Source organism: Pristis pectinata, chromosome 4 (assembly GCF_009764475.1).
Source record: "Pristis pectinata isolate sPriPec2 chromosome 4, sPriPec2.1.pri, whole genome shotgun sequence".
Classification (NCBI taxonomy): Eukaryota; Metazoa; Chordata; class Chondrichthyes; order Rhinopristiformes; family Pristidae; genus Pristis; species Pristis pectinata.
In genome coordinates, this window is record NC_067408.1 from 39,126,277 (window position 1) to 39,141,181 (window position 14,905).

Sequence of the window (14,905 nt, forward strand, 5' to 3'; positions counted from 1 at the left end):
TTTAAATGTCATTATTAAAAGACATTTGGACAATTCCATGGATAGGAAAGGTTTAGAGGGATATGGGCCAAATGCAGCTTAGGTGGACACCTTGGTCAGCACGGATGAGTTGATCTGAGGGGCCTGTTTTTGTGCTGTATAACTCTATGACCCTCTCTGCAACTTGGAACGGTTTTAATTTCTAACATTTCCCAGTTCTGATGAGAAGTCTTCAACCTGAAACATGAACTGTTTATCTGCAGATGCTGCCTGACCTGATGAGTATTTTGCAGTATTTTCTGTTTATGTTTAAACATGCTCCTCTCCACACCCCTCTTCCCAAGGAGATCATGGTGCAGAACCTCCTCATTCCCAAATTTTCCCAGTTGTAGTCATGGGGGTTCCTGTTCCTTGTCCATAACAAACAGGGCTTACAGTCTTGGTAAGATTAAAAAAAAAGATTAACTGTAAATCTGATGAACTAATGCTAAAATTATACTGAGGGAGGCGAGGAACTATTGCAGCATTGCTGTAATCATTAATACTGTCACTTGATTCACATGAACAGATTTTAATACGTTCTGTCTTCTACAATTCTAAATGAATTGTAAAAGACTGTGGGATTCTAAAGGAATTAAGCTGTTACATTGATGCTGAGCACCATATCTTATCTTTGAAAGATAGAAAGAAAGTAAATCTGCTACTGTTGTAAACCTAAACTGAAATGAGAATGCCCCAGATACAGAAGAGATATATGTTTATTGCTTTCATTTTCATTAACCCATCTTTCAAGGAGTACAGTTGAGAGAAAAATTATAGTTCTTGAGATAACGTGATAGTGGCTTAGTTACTTAAGTGTAATAACCACACTCAGGTTAGAAATTCACCATATGATCCACTGTCAAATTTTGTAATGCTAAATCTCTTTTTGGAAGACAGTGTGCTTTACCCCTTTGACCTACTGTTGAATGGGTGTGCTATTTTCGGAATTAATTGCACATTGCTGATAATAAGATTCCCTCAATTCTTTACTAATTCATTGATTGTTCACAGTCCACTATCAATTATTTGTATCCAATTACATTTCTACATGGAATACAAAGAGAAATAAAGTATTTTTCTCCAGAACAATTTTTAAATGGCAATAATATTAAATTATCATGATCTTTATTCATTTAAGAAATGGAATTTTTGAGTGCTTTATGTCCAAGAACTTTGGGTTTATGGCTCTTGCAAATATTACTTCCCATAAATTTCTGTAATGGTTTAGCATTTGAAAAGACATGAAAGGATATGGGGAAAGGTTAAGGAAGATGAAAACTAACTTCAGATGGACCATTATCAGCATAGGCATGATTGGGCTATCATTTCAATGGTTTCACGAAAGGCTCTCTTTCTGTTTGAAATGGAAAATAGTGGAATGACCAAAGCCAAAGTTAGATAATGGCTGTCATTTTGTGTTGTTTTCATGCAAAAATTCCTATGAACTTCAGGTCAAAAACAATCGAGATACTGGAGGAGCTTGACTTATGTTTAAAAATGAATGCAATCTAAATGCCTAGAATGATTTGAGACGTGTTGTTTTCCAGTAATCCTTTGCAGATTTCTCCAAACCTCCTGTGATATTTAAAATATAGAATTGTTTGCAGCACTATCGCACACAATGAAAAGATAGGAGTTGTTACAATTAAATAATTTTATCAATGCATTTATGAAATCTGTATGGAATTTCTACAAGAGAAACAGAATATTCAGGCAGTATTTACAACCTGCACAAATCTCCCTTCACTCAAATTAACTATTCTCACACCTGAGAACAAAAAGATATCACAACTGATTTGATCAATCCTCCCTTTGCTTGCCATCCATGTGTAAGCACTTTTAGTGGGAATAAAAAAAAAACAGAAACTATAATCCGACTCCAATTCCTTTCACCTGCTCACTGGAGGAGACAGGAACAAATACAAAACTCATCCTGTCCCACATTTGCAACCACAGAACTTAGTGCAGAAAAGGAAACAAATGCGGGAATACTTCCAAGTTTAAATGTGGCTTCTTGTCACATGGTGCTTTTGCCTTCCAATGATTTATATCACTTTCACTGAAGAAGTACAGTAGTACATAGCAGCTTTAAAAAGGTTGTTTAGAACTGGTTAGCTTTCATGGGTGACAAAAGACTACAAATATGTAATGACACTAGCAGATGCCTAATAAAGAGAGCATGAAAATATAATTTTTTTAGGATCATTATAAGTAATAAAAGACAAATACTGTAAATTTCTGAGCTCTTTTACAACCCAGCCTTAAAATAGCACTTCTACTGTCTACAGTCTGAATGTCAGAACCATGTAAAGGATGTCCGCACCAGAAATAGCAACCCCTTCTAATAAACTATTCCATTACAACTCCAGTTGCCCAGGTAACTCTAGTCCACACAAAACAGAACAGATTCAGTATGGTAATTTGCTGCCCCATCAGTTTACTTTCAATCCTCATAAAGGTGATGGAAATTATAAAGAGCAGTGCCTTCAAGAGGTGCTTAGTCACCAATAACCAGCTCACTGATGCACATTTTGGGTTCACCCACATTACTCAGCTCTAGATCTCAGAACAACCATGATGCAAAAATGGACCAAACATGGACACTAAGAAACGTAGAGCAACAGAAAGATCTCAGAGGATATGTCTGCAGGTCCCAGATGGAGGCAAGACACATAAATAAGATGGTTAAGAAGGAATACATCATTTTTGCCTTTATCTGTTGAGGTACTGAATTTAAGAGCAGGGAGGTCACACCAGAACTGAATGTAGCACTAGTTGAACCACAGACAGGGTACTGTATATGGTTCTGGTCACAACACAACAGGAATGATGTGGTGGGTATGGACAGGGTGTAGAGCAGATTTAGGGCTGGAGATTTAGGGCTGATAGTTTTGAAGAGAGACCAGCTGGACTGGGGCTATTTTCTTTGGAACAAGGAAGACTGGAGACAGTTGTCATTTTATGAAAACATGAAAGACTTAGATAAGGTGAACAGAAAGGACCTAATTTCCTGAACAAAAAGGACATTCATTTAAATCCTTTGATGATAAGATTAAATGGGAGCTGAAGAGTTTTTTTCACCCAAAGTGAGAATCGAGTCTTGAACTCACTATGTAAAAGGTTTGTGGAGGTAAAAACCTTCATCATATTAAAAAAAATACTAAATACCCCCTTTTTTGTCAGTTTTGGCATGAAAGTTTGAAGAGCCTTTTGTCATACAAGTTTTCATGATGCATTGATTTCATGGGACAAAAAAGTTGAGGTCCAGTGGTGGTGTGGAAGTGACTGCCCTTGACATGGAAACAGCATTGGGATGGCACAGTGGCATTGCAAGTACTCCAGCTGTAACGGCCTGGGAATGATCCTGACATCTCGTGCTGTTTGTGTGGTGTTTGCATGATCTCCCTTCCCCTGGCTGCTCTGGTTTCCTCCCACACCCCAAAGACATGCTGATTGTTAGGTTAATTGGTTGCTGTAAATCACCCTGTGTGTAGGTTGGTGGAGGATGTGGGGGTGGGGGGGGGGGTGGTTGTTAGAGAATGTGGTTATAGGGAAATAAGTGGGATGATGGGATTGCTCTAGGAACCAGTAGAGAGTTGATGGGCTAATGACCTCCTTCTATGTCTTAAAAAAATATGAGAAATATGATTGAGTGCGGCATCAAGATGTATTTGCAAACTTGAAGCCAGTGGGGATCAAGAACAGAATGTCCACTGGTTGGAAGTATACCTCACACACAGTAAAATAGTTATGGAGACACAAGCGGCTGCAGATGCTGTAGACTGGAGCAAAAACCAAACTGCTGGAGGAAATCAGTGGGTCAAGCAGCATCTGCAGAGGCAATGGATGGTTGTCATTTTTGTTCAAGACCCTGCATCAGAACAGTAAAATAGTTATGTTTGTTAGAAACCAATCATTTTAGTTCTATGTCATCAGCTCATCTCCAGCTGCTACATCAAAGACCTTCCTTCCATGACAAGGTTTGCTGATGATTGCACTATGTTTAATTCCACTCACAACTCCTTAGATAATGAAGTGGTCTGTATCTGCATACAGCAAGACCTTGACAAGAGAAGATAACTGGCTTATATCATCAGGGTCACACAAGCGATGAACAGCGACCATCTCCAAGACAGAGTTGGACCATCTCCAAGACAGAGTTAAACCATCTCCTCATGACATTCAGTGACGATATCCTGGTGGTGTCAACATTGCCCAAAAGCTCAATTACATGAATACTATGAGTAGATCAAAAGAGGCTTTACATCCTTTGACAAGTGACACACATTCTGGAGTCTGATGGAATAAGCTCCACATCTCCAAGAGCACTCAAGAATCTTAACACCATCCAGGACAAAGCAAATTGCTTGCTTATCATCATTTTAAAGATTCACTCCTTCCACCACCACATACACTGACGCTACAATGTGTACCATCTATAAAATGTCCTGCAGTGAATCATTAATACCCCTCAAATTCATAATCTCTACCACTTGGTACAACAAGGACAACACGTTCATGGGAAACTCACAACCTGAAAGTTTCTGTATAATTTACACAACGTGCAATAATAAAACTCAAATAGTCTGGCACACTCACGACTTTGGTAATGCCCGACTATTAGATGTTATTTCCATCAATCTCACCACATACATTTAATTCACTTTTTAAAAAAATGTTACACAGTATTGTAAAAGTCTTCCAGTGAACCAGGTAAGTTTACAGGGAACGTGGAAACCAAGGCCTTAATGAGCGGAAATGGAGTGCAGGAGTTGGGGCTTTGATGAGTGGGAAGGGAGCACAGGAACCAGGGCTCCAGCGAATGGGAAGGGAGTGTGGCAAACATCACCTGGTGAGCCACATGCTGAACCATCCAATTTCCGAATTTCCAAATAGTTGGACAGCAGATCATCAAAGTTTTATTGATGTTCCTTCATCACTGCTGGTAAAAATCCTGGAACTCTCTCCCCAGCATCGCTCCTAGAGTACCTTCACCATGAATAATGCAGCAGTTCAAGGAGTTGGCTCACTGCTATCTACTCAATGGCAATTAGTGACAGCAATTACTGCTGACCTTTCCACCAGTACCCACAACTGGTGAAATAAAAACGGTACCACAACTATGAATTATACTTATCAGTAAAAGATGAACAGGTTGGTTGTCCTGAATAGTGACCTAACAGAGTTCTTTAAAATTATGGAAGTTTTTGATAGAGTTTAATACAAAATGAACATTTCCATTTGCAGGGTAAAGAAAAGTAGTTTCCAATAATATAAGATTGCTGGCATTAAATCATTTAAGGGAAGCTGAAACTTCTTTCTCCTGAGAGTGATGAAAATATGGAACTTGCTACCAAGAGAGATTAGTTAAGGAGAATAGAATAATGCATTTAAGGGAAAGTTAAATACACTTAACAACCAGAATAGATAGAGAGTTATGCTCATAAAGTTAGATGTTGAAGGATGGGGGAATGTTTGAGTGGTACAAAAACATGGACTGGCTGAATAGCCAGTTTCTCTGCAGTGCTACATCATTCTATGTAATATATTGTATTTTAAAAATAAACGTTACAAGTTCTTATCCAATGCCACATCAAAATTTATCGTAGTCCATCCTTTCCTTTACAACACAGCCTCAACAACAGTCCCCGTCAATTACACACTGATCTCTGAAGGCCACCAGTATTATTTAAATAGAGTTCACTATTTGCTTGTACCATGGGACTTAATTACAAAGGCATCACTTACAACGTATTAATTAACCATTTATGTCTTGTCTGAATGTGGCTGCTAACAATTAAAAGAGGCAGTTGCTAAGTGAGGTTTCCTGATCTTTAAAAAACATGTCAGTTATTTATCTTGAGTCATGGTTCTGGAACAGTTGGTTGCAATTCTGCCTCTAAGTTATAAGGTGTTGGTTACTCTAGCAACATAAAAGTTTCGTCTGAAACTCCAGTGCAGTTCTGTGGATGTACTGCCCTGTCAGATGTCCTATTTTTCAGATGAGACAAAAGACCCTGTGGTAGTATTTTGAAGTGCTGGGCAGTTATCCCAGTGATCTAATCAATCAATACCACTGACAAAAAACCCAGATGGTCTAGTCATTATTACATTGCTGATGGTGAAAAGGTTATGTGTACATTCTGCACAACAATTCTGTTTCCTGTGTTGCAACAATGATCATACTTCATGAAAAAAAGTACTTTGATGATTGTAAAACACTTTTGGATATCCTGAAAAATACAAATCTCTTTTTTTGTTTGGTTTTATTGCACAGTGCTTCTCAGTGACAAGTTGTATTTAAAGCAGGGCACCCAGTATAAACCGTGAGCACCGTGCCTCAGAACTGACTGAACACTCAGTGAATATATGGTGAAGAGGAACTACAAAATATATATGTTATTTGATATAGGCCCAAGAGGTTATTTCAACTAATGAGTCCAAAGTTTGCTTGTTATGATTGCTGTAATACTACGGCACTTTAATACTCAGAGAAAGGGATAATTAAAAGAATTAAATAACCTGTCTACTCTTTAAGCTCCTTGGTGGATAATTACCCGACACAATCATTTGTTCCTTTCCTGAAATGATATGTAAAACATATTTGTTACAATACAGTTCAAGAAAGGATTTTGCACACAGAACTCAAGGTGGGATTAGAGATTGAAATTTATTTATATTTCCTAAAAATGCAAGTCACAAACTCCAATTTATATTGAGATGTAATTGTAAGCACCTTCAATGGACAATACATCATGCAACTTCTGAAGATATTTTCTAATTCATATAACTGTCACGAATGATAAACCAGTCATATGACATAGTTACGAGATGTTATAGCAATAATCATTGAGAAATGAACATCCTGTAAACACACGTTAAAAAACACTAATGTATTTGGTTCTGTTATCATTCAGGATGGGGATGTTTGTTGAGCTGTCTCCTCCCATTAGCTGTTTAATTGTTCAACACCATTAATGAATCATCGCGGCAGGATTGAAGTGCTTTGACCTAACAAATTGGTTTTGTGATTACTTGGCTCTATTACATATTGCTTTGTTTTCTGGTTAGTATGCATGTTGCAAGCTTTTGCCAGGTTGCCACTGTATTTTTTATGTGAATCTGGTGCTACTCCCAGCATACCCTACTCCACTCAGTAAATTAGTTCCCTTGCCTTGTTAGTAATGGCAGAGTGAACTGTATGTTGGAACACAAGGCTGCAAATTGCTGTACAATATAATTTCATTGTTGCTGAAGGCTTAATGTGGTGTATGGATGGCCAAATTTGATCTGCTTGATCTGTTCTGAATTAATCCCATTTTGCATGATGGTTGTGCCATACAGCACAAGTGATCTGTTTAGAGCTCTCATCATAGGGCATCATCGTACTTCCTAAGTGTTGCAGAACAGAAACACATATTACTTACTCATTATACTCAATATATCCAGATGCGAGTTTTCCTAAATGACTTGCAAACATTGCATTCCTTGACACCAAAGTATTTTATCTACTAAACTAAATTATATTAAACTGATATCTGTGAAAGCACTACTATTAAAAGATATGGAAGAAACTGATCAAGATTGGTGTTTGACTGAGTTGTGAATTGAACAAAATTAAATGGAATCTGATGATTTACAGAAGTGAAGCTGATATTTAAATATGTTTGATTCATAAAGAAAAAATTGAAGGACCTTTTTAGTTTCAAAATAAAAATTCACTTCTTTTCTTCTCTCCTGATGGCATCGCTCTCACTGGCTACATCTTTATTTGTTATCATCTGGTGCCTCAAGCAAATGATATTTGTATGAGAACATTGACAAGTAGTGATGGCTGATATCACTGAAAGGCCTAAATCCATGCTCAGCTGATGTCCTGATCTCCACTTCTAGGTCACAATACAAAATAGACTGACTATAAATGGCCACTTGGGCAGAGATGTATGGCTAAGTAATGTCAGTAGAGCTGGAGCAGGCAGAGGAATTCCCCATCTGTATTCCTCGCAATTTTCATCAGCTAAATCCATGTTCAGTTACCAAACGGTGCCCCCATTTGGCCAAAGTGATTACTGCAGCTTATGATTTTTAATGAGCTTTTGAGAGATTTCTCTTACTTACTTAATCCATTCATACAGTTCCTTGATTTCTAACTTAAATGTATATGTACAAATTTATTCTCAATGTCCACGGAACAAAGATTTTCACTTTTGCCAACTCCCCTTCAGGAGAGGGTGCGCAGGACTTCTGCAGAGAACTCAGACAAGGATGTTAGTAGAACACCAACCTTTCACAAGATAACCTTTCACAAGTGTTTTGCACCAAATTTAGAAACTACTCTTTCTAGCATGGAAGTCATAGCTAACTCCATTAAGAGTGCAAACCCCAACCTCCTTCTGTGTTTAATGGCAGATATCTCAACTTCATTTACAAGCAGACATTACCTGTAGTGAGCTCAGACTTCTGCCAACACAGCTATGGATGCTAAAGCAATTTGTCCTTCATAAATGACTAGGATTGCTGAGGATCTTCACCAGTGTAGCTGTATTGGTTCCATGAAGGAACCATTTGCTCTGCTCTCTCAAGATGACAACATTCAAAATCCCTTCATTGTTACTTGATCATTGCCCTTGCCCATTTGCTAGTCAGCGTGATGGTTGGGATGGCAAAGTTCGGTACATGTTCTAGGCCCAGGGTAGCATTAGGTGTTGCTCCAAAGCCGTCTACATCGTCCTTCCATGTTCCATAAGGCATACAGCAGCCAGTGGGGTAGTGCAACACAAGGGTATCAAAAGCAGGCAAAGCACATTGAAGGCAGAAACTAAGGGGCGCACAAGGAGGAATTAGTTGAACTTCTATGCAATATTGGATGATTTAGCTTGTAAATTTTGTTTGGAATGGTTTTGTTAGCTTTAGTTTTTGCATTATAGCCAAGCAGACACCAGATGGTCTGAGGGAAAACAAGGCGTATAATTGTTAGTGAATGGAGGAATTTCAGTTGAATTTATTGGAATTTGATTTAGGATAGTCCATTTCTACGCAACAATCCTTCCTTCTGCCACATCACTCTGAAAAGTTCTCAAACTTAAGGCTTGGAAATACTAAGCAGTAACTAATTCTGTTGAAAATTCCACACAAATTAGTCAAGAGCTATCTAATACAAATTAGTTAGGGGCCAACTAATGACATGGTACAGGAAGGGAGTCCTTCCTGTTGCTAAGGGTCAGATCCTTTGTGCAAGTTCAACAGTTTACCTGGAACCATGTGTTCAAGGCAAGTTTTGCAGTGCTTGTGGCTCTGAATTACATTACAAACTACATACCACCATCATCACCACATGTATAAGAGCTACTTGGAATTTCGTGATCAGCATGACAAAATTTAGCAACAATACACAAACCACATGTCAAGTTATTTTATTAAGTTCATTTTGTTTATTTTTGCACATTTAGTTATGTATCATTTATGTTAATTTAAGTTTGTTAACTTATGTTTGACCTTGTCTTGTAATGTACTGTGTTGCTGCTGCAAAAAGCCAATTTTCCTGGCACTTATACCCTGCGTATGTATACCTTTGACAATAAACTTGAAGCAAAACTGTAGCCAAAGCGCCCAAGCATCTGGTGCTCCACAGTTGAATTTTTATGGCTTCAGCATCAATTCCAGTTAATTTAGAGCAAGCACATACCAGAATAATTTCTGGCAACAAGAAGTCTAGGAATCTGGATCTAACCAAGGAGTTAAATGAAGATGTACCACATTGCAAGGTCAAAGCAGCAGGCACTGCAAAATTTTACATGGAATAGACTCAGTCATTAAACACTTACACGCATCAGTCTAATCTCAATTGAAGAAAATAAACACACAAATATACAGCAAAATATAAATCCTTGGAACTTCCAAAATCACTTCAGTGATAATGAAGTCTAGTCATTGATATGAGGCAAAACATGTGGACACCGTTTCTGGAGAAAACAAGAGGATAAGCAGGCAGTCTGTTTGGTGGCATATAATAAGGATAACTGTCAGGACAAACTATTCCCTTACTGCTTCAAAAACACTGCTCTAGGATCTTTTACCTCTAGCTTTACATTCAAAAGACGGCACATCTCCAGTGATTTTATGTTATTTACTTCAACATGTAAGCTTTACTATCACCAAAAAGAGATTGCTTGCTTATACTGACACCAGTATCTCCTTCTAGTTTGACATCAAGCCAGGTATTGAAAGGAAATAGAGGGCTAACACAGCAACCATAAATGCTGGAAAATAGTTTTTGCTAAGTAAAATGTTATCACATAGTTACAAATATTACAACAAAAGAGACCATTCCTCTCCGATCAACAGCATCCACTTAATCCCCCGTCCTCACCACATAGGCCTGCAATGTTTTCTTTCACGTACTTACTTAGTTTTCTTTTGAAATCTATGACTGAATCTATCTGCACTCTTATCCTTGGCAGTGCATTCCAGACCATAATCACTCACTGCCAATCAACTTCATTCTACGTTATTTTGGTTGTTGACCTATCATGATTTTAAATACCTCAGATTCCTTCTCTCTTTTCTCTCTCTCCTTTATCACAGCCTGACTTGCTGGGCATCTCCCACAGCCGTGCATTCTTTTTTTTACAAGTTTTTTATTCTTTTGTGTTCTCACTCACTTATTGCCCTCATTTCATAACTTTTATTCATTTTCTCTCTACCCCCATTAACCCTTCGATTTGGATGATCTCTACAGTTTATCCCCAAGACAATCCTAGCTTCACCAGATATTCTCTTTGTCCTATCTATTCCTTGCACATTCTACCTACAACTACAACTTTTTTTCTCTTTTCCAGTCTGATGAAGTGTCTTTGATGTCAACCATTTTCTCCCCTGCTTATGCTCCCTGACCTGCTGAATGTTTCCAACATTTCGTTTTTATCCCATCAATTTCCTGATTCATGGAGAATAACTCCAGAATATTATGCAATGCTCCAGGTGTAGCCAAACCAGTGTCTTAAAGGCTCACTGTGACTTGCTTGCACTTGTTCTCTATACTTCTATTGCTAACAATCAATATTTTTCCAAGCACCTGTTATTTTCCTGATTTTCCTAAAAGTTTTCCCAGTACTGACCTTAAAATTAGGTGGCCTGTACAAGGGGATAACATTTGCAATTTTGCAGTTTTTGTTTTGTGTTAGTTTGCAAGGTTACGGTCACTACCTCTGTTATTTTTAAGCTTACTTCCCTTAGCAACCTCAGATGCATCTCTTTTGCACTGGGTAATTTACTCATCCAGTACAGCTGGCCTTTCTTGTACCACCTCTATCAATTTTCAGCCCAATCAACATCTTAACTACATCTTTCTCAACAGTAATTGTTTTACATCAGTTTTTACAAAAATGGTACTCAAATTACCTTGGCCGTGACCTCTGCTTTACCAATCCCCAATTGCTGCTCCCTTCCTCCTCTCACAACCCATTTACTACCCATATGCCCATAAAAAGATTCTTAGATTCCCCTTTATATTTGCCACATTTTTCTTTGGCACTCATTTCCTTTCATACTTCCTCTCTAACCTTTCTACAATTTGCCTATTTGAATGTACTTCAAACCAGAGAATCGAGAACAATTTTGCTCAACAGAAAGTAAGTTGTGATATCATGCAGGTTCATGGTCTGAAAACAGTCAGCCTCCTGTAAATAGCAATCGTACAGATTACATTCCTTCAAATTCTACCAATTATTTTGTTAAATTGTACATTTTTCCTAGCTGCTCCTTATTGCTAGTCTTCAGGTTTTTATTATTGATAGGTTTAACTTCCATTGGCATTTGTTAAATTGCAAGAGCATGGCTGCTTGTGCTTACAATGCTAAAACAGTCACTTTGTGCACTGCAGCTCATTCAATTTTCTTTAGATAAGGTAGCTGGCTTTATAAATGAAATTGTTCTCCCAGGATCCAAAAAAAATCAATTGTTTATTATGGTGGGATCGTATTTGACGTATAGGCATGGTATTATTATATGTCAATTTGCAATTAACAGATCAAATTTTTTTTTTTAAAAACCTGTATATTTTCTCATCCATAACCCATTGTCCCATCTACAATTTCAGAACAGTATAGGAAATTGTTTCCCATTTTGTCTGCAAAGACCAAATATTAATACCTCCCCTATGCTTCAAAAAACTGCTGAACCAATCAAAAATGCAATAATATTCCAAGTGTATGGAACTTTAGGTCCTAGTTCAATCAAATATGTTAAGCTCATTAGATGGTGACATTGTAAATGTATTCCAAAAGCTTTGATACATTGAGCCACCAGAGCAATTCTTCACATAATTTATCATTTCAATTTATCAAAGTTGGAAGCAAGATGAGTTATTTGCACGAGTTGATAATTAATATCACAAGGACACAAATTTAAATTTAACCACTTTGGTGGTGGTTTGGGTGGGGGTGGGAATGGTGACGGTGGCAGTGATCCAAGCCACTGCTGTATCTGCATCAAATATTCATCGACCCTCAACCAACTGGGAAATTTAGGAGAAACCCTGCCAGTTTGAATTTCTTGACAACAAAAAAATGGTGGAGGCTGGATGTGTATATAAATGAATTGAAAAGGCAAAGTAAGTAAAATGTTTAGATGCTGAAATTTGCAAAGTTTAACAAAAAGAATAGTTTAATAGATGAAAAGACACAAACAGTAAAAGGGGAAGTTGTAGTTTATTATCATGGGTTGCTCTTTTTAACCCAAAGGAGAAAACATTTCTCCTCCAAAGGTGAAAAGTTGATTACAACAGTATTCCTTAGGATAATCAAATAACTGAAAAAGGACTGCAGTTTAATGGTAATTCAGATAACTGACTGATGGGCTGCAATTACAAACATTTGGTTTATTTATTTGTGCATTATAAAGCATCCATTACCAAACATTCACTGGTCTTTTATGACAAATAATCATTTATTACAATGTACAGATCTTACAACAGTGTACTGCACATTAAGAGCACAAACTGTATTGGAAAGTGTATAAAGTATCAGAGGACACTGTCCCAACTTCATCTGTGAAAATTCAAATGTACAGTTACAAAACATAAAAAAACTACTGTTCCTTAAAGAGGAAACAGCAAAAGCCTGCAGCATGGAAGTTTAAAAGCATGATTGAAACTTCGTTATATTAAGACTTTTATTTTGCAACTTTGCTTGTAAGATATAAAACCAATTCAATAGCCCCAGTCTTATGAACTACAAAAAGAAATGCTAAAGCATTTCAATATTTAAAAAACAGTGACTTTGATGTACAACAGTTAGTTGTTGTGCTTTATCAAGGGATAATTACTGAGTTTGCTCCAGTTCACTTATTATGCTATACAGCATTAAAGTCAAGAAAATAAATACTGCAAAGAAAATCTGAAATAATCACAAATGTTTTTAGGAACAGCTTTTGGTCAGTGAGACTGAAACTTTGATGATTAGTTTGGGAAATGAGAAATGGGACCTGTCAGTAATAGTACGCAAGGCAATTCACAATTATTACATTGGATTTTACATTTGTTCAAGACACTCCCCAATATAACAGACAAATGTTATTCGTAACATTTAATGCTTGCAATGGCAAAATGATAATGCATAAATGAAAACCAACTATGTGTTACTAATCTTCTGTATTACAACATTCCTTACTAACCTTGTACAAATTGGAAATCTCACACCAACTGATTAAACCTCAAAGTAGAACATGAGGACTTAATTAATAGTACTCCAATCTACTTTTTAGCTGGACAGTAATGCACAAAGTAAAACCTCCAGTTTTCCATACCTCAGGCACATTATAGGTGTATATTCACATATAATCTGACCCCAAAGGATCATTCCTTTTATATTTCACTGGAGTTACATAATTCACTTGCTGAGAATATTGGCTCCCAATTCAGCAATAAAAAGAAGGAAACAAGCATGAAATATATCAAATTATGTGTGAAAATGTCCTTTTGAAGCAAATATGGCATCATAACTTCCCACTCTTAAAAATCATACTAACCCTGCAAGTGCCAAATATTTAATTCATGTGTCAAAAACAAATATTTATCTCAACAATGATAAACTGAAATTAGCCTAACCCCTATGGTTCTAAAGATACAAAATTCATCCATTGCTTGAAACTATACATTGCAGAGAAATTAAAGAAAAAATTAAGTATTTTCATCTTAAATGTTGAAAGTTATTGAATATCTTTGACATCTATCATAGGACACAAAACAAACTAAATAAAAGATGGTTTTAGTGTTGGCCACATCTATGCATTTAACAATAATGTTACAACAGCTCTTGCTTCAATTTACAATTACACGTTGCAGCTCTTGGAATGCTTAAACAGTTGAGTTTCCAAATAAAAACTAGCTTTCACAAAAACCATTCAAAAAAAATAGCGAGTAACAAGTATATGGCTGCCAATTAGTTGATCAAGTAGAATATGGCTAATTAGTTTGTGGAACTAAGTGAAGGTTTTTTTCCTCCCTCACTGTTTGTACTGTGACAATTTAATGCTGCGATACAGCTTTACAGGAACAGACAACACCTTTCTCAGTTCTTTATGAGACAGTCAGCAGACCTTTTGACCTTTTGCTGTATCACTGTCAGGTCCAATCCTGTACTATCAATTCCATGCTGATGCATATACTAGGAATCATCAGAAGGTTGTGGGGGAAAAGAAAAAGTACAAAATGGAAACAAAACTATGGCTTTTTACCCTCTACACTAATTGTAATATTTTAAATTTTTTCCCCACTCAAAAATCATGCAATCAGCAACAATTGAAGACTATTTCTAACATCAAAATAAAAAGGGACTGACTTGTGCATTACTGTGGTCTTTCCAGATTACCAATAAATTAGTTTACC

The 14,905-nt window shown here is 37.0% G+C and overlaps 1 protein-coding gene across 1 annotated transcript in view; it reads right to left on the bottom strand.

The window, feature by feature from the left end:
• The window catches only part of sh3pxd2b (SH3 and PX domains 2B), a 385,135-nt gene that overhangs the window by 345,030 nt on the left and 25,200 nt on the right, over positions 1–14,905 (bottom strand). The window lies entirely within an intron of this gene.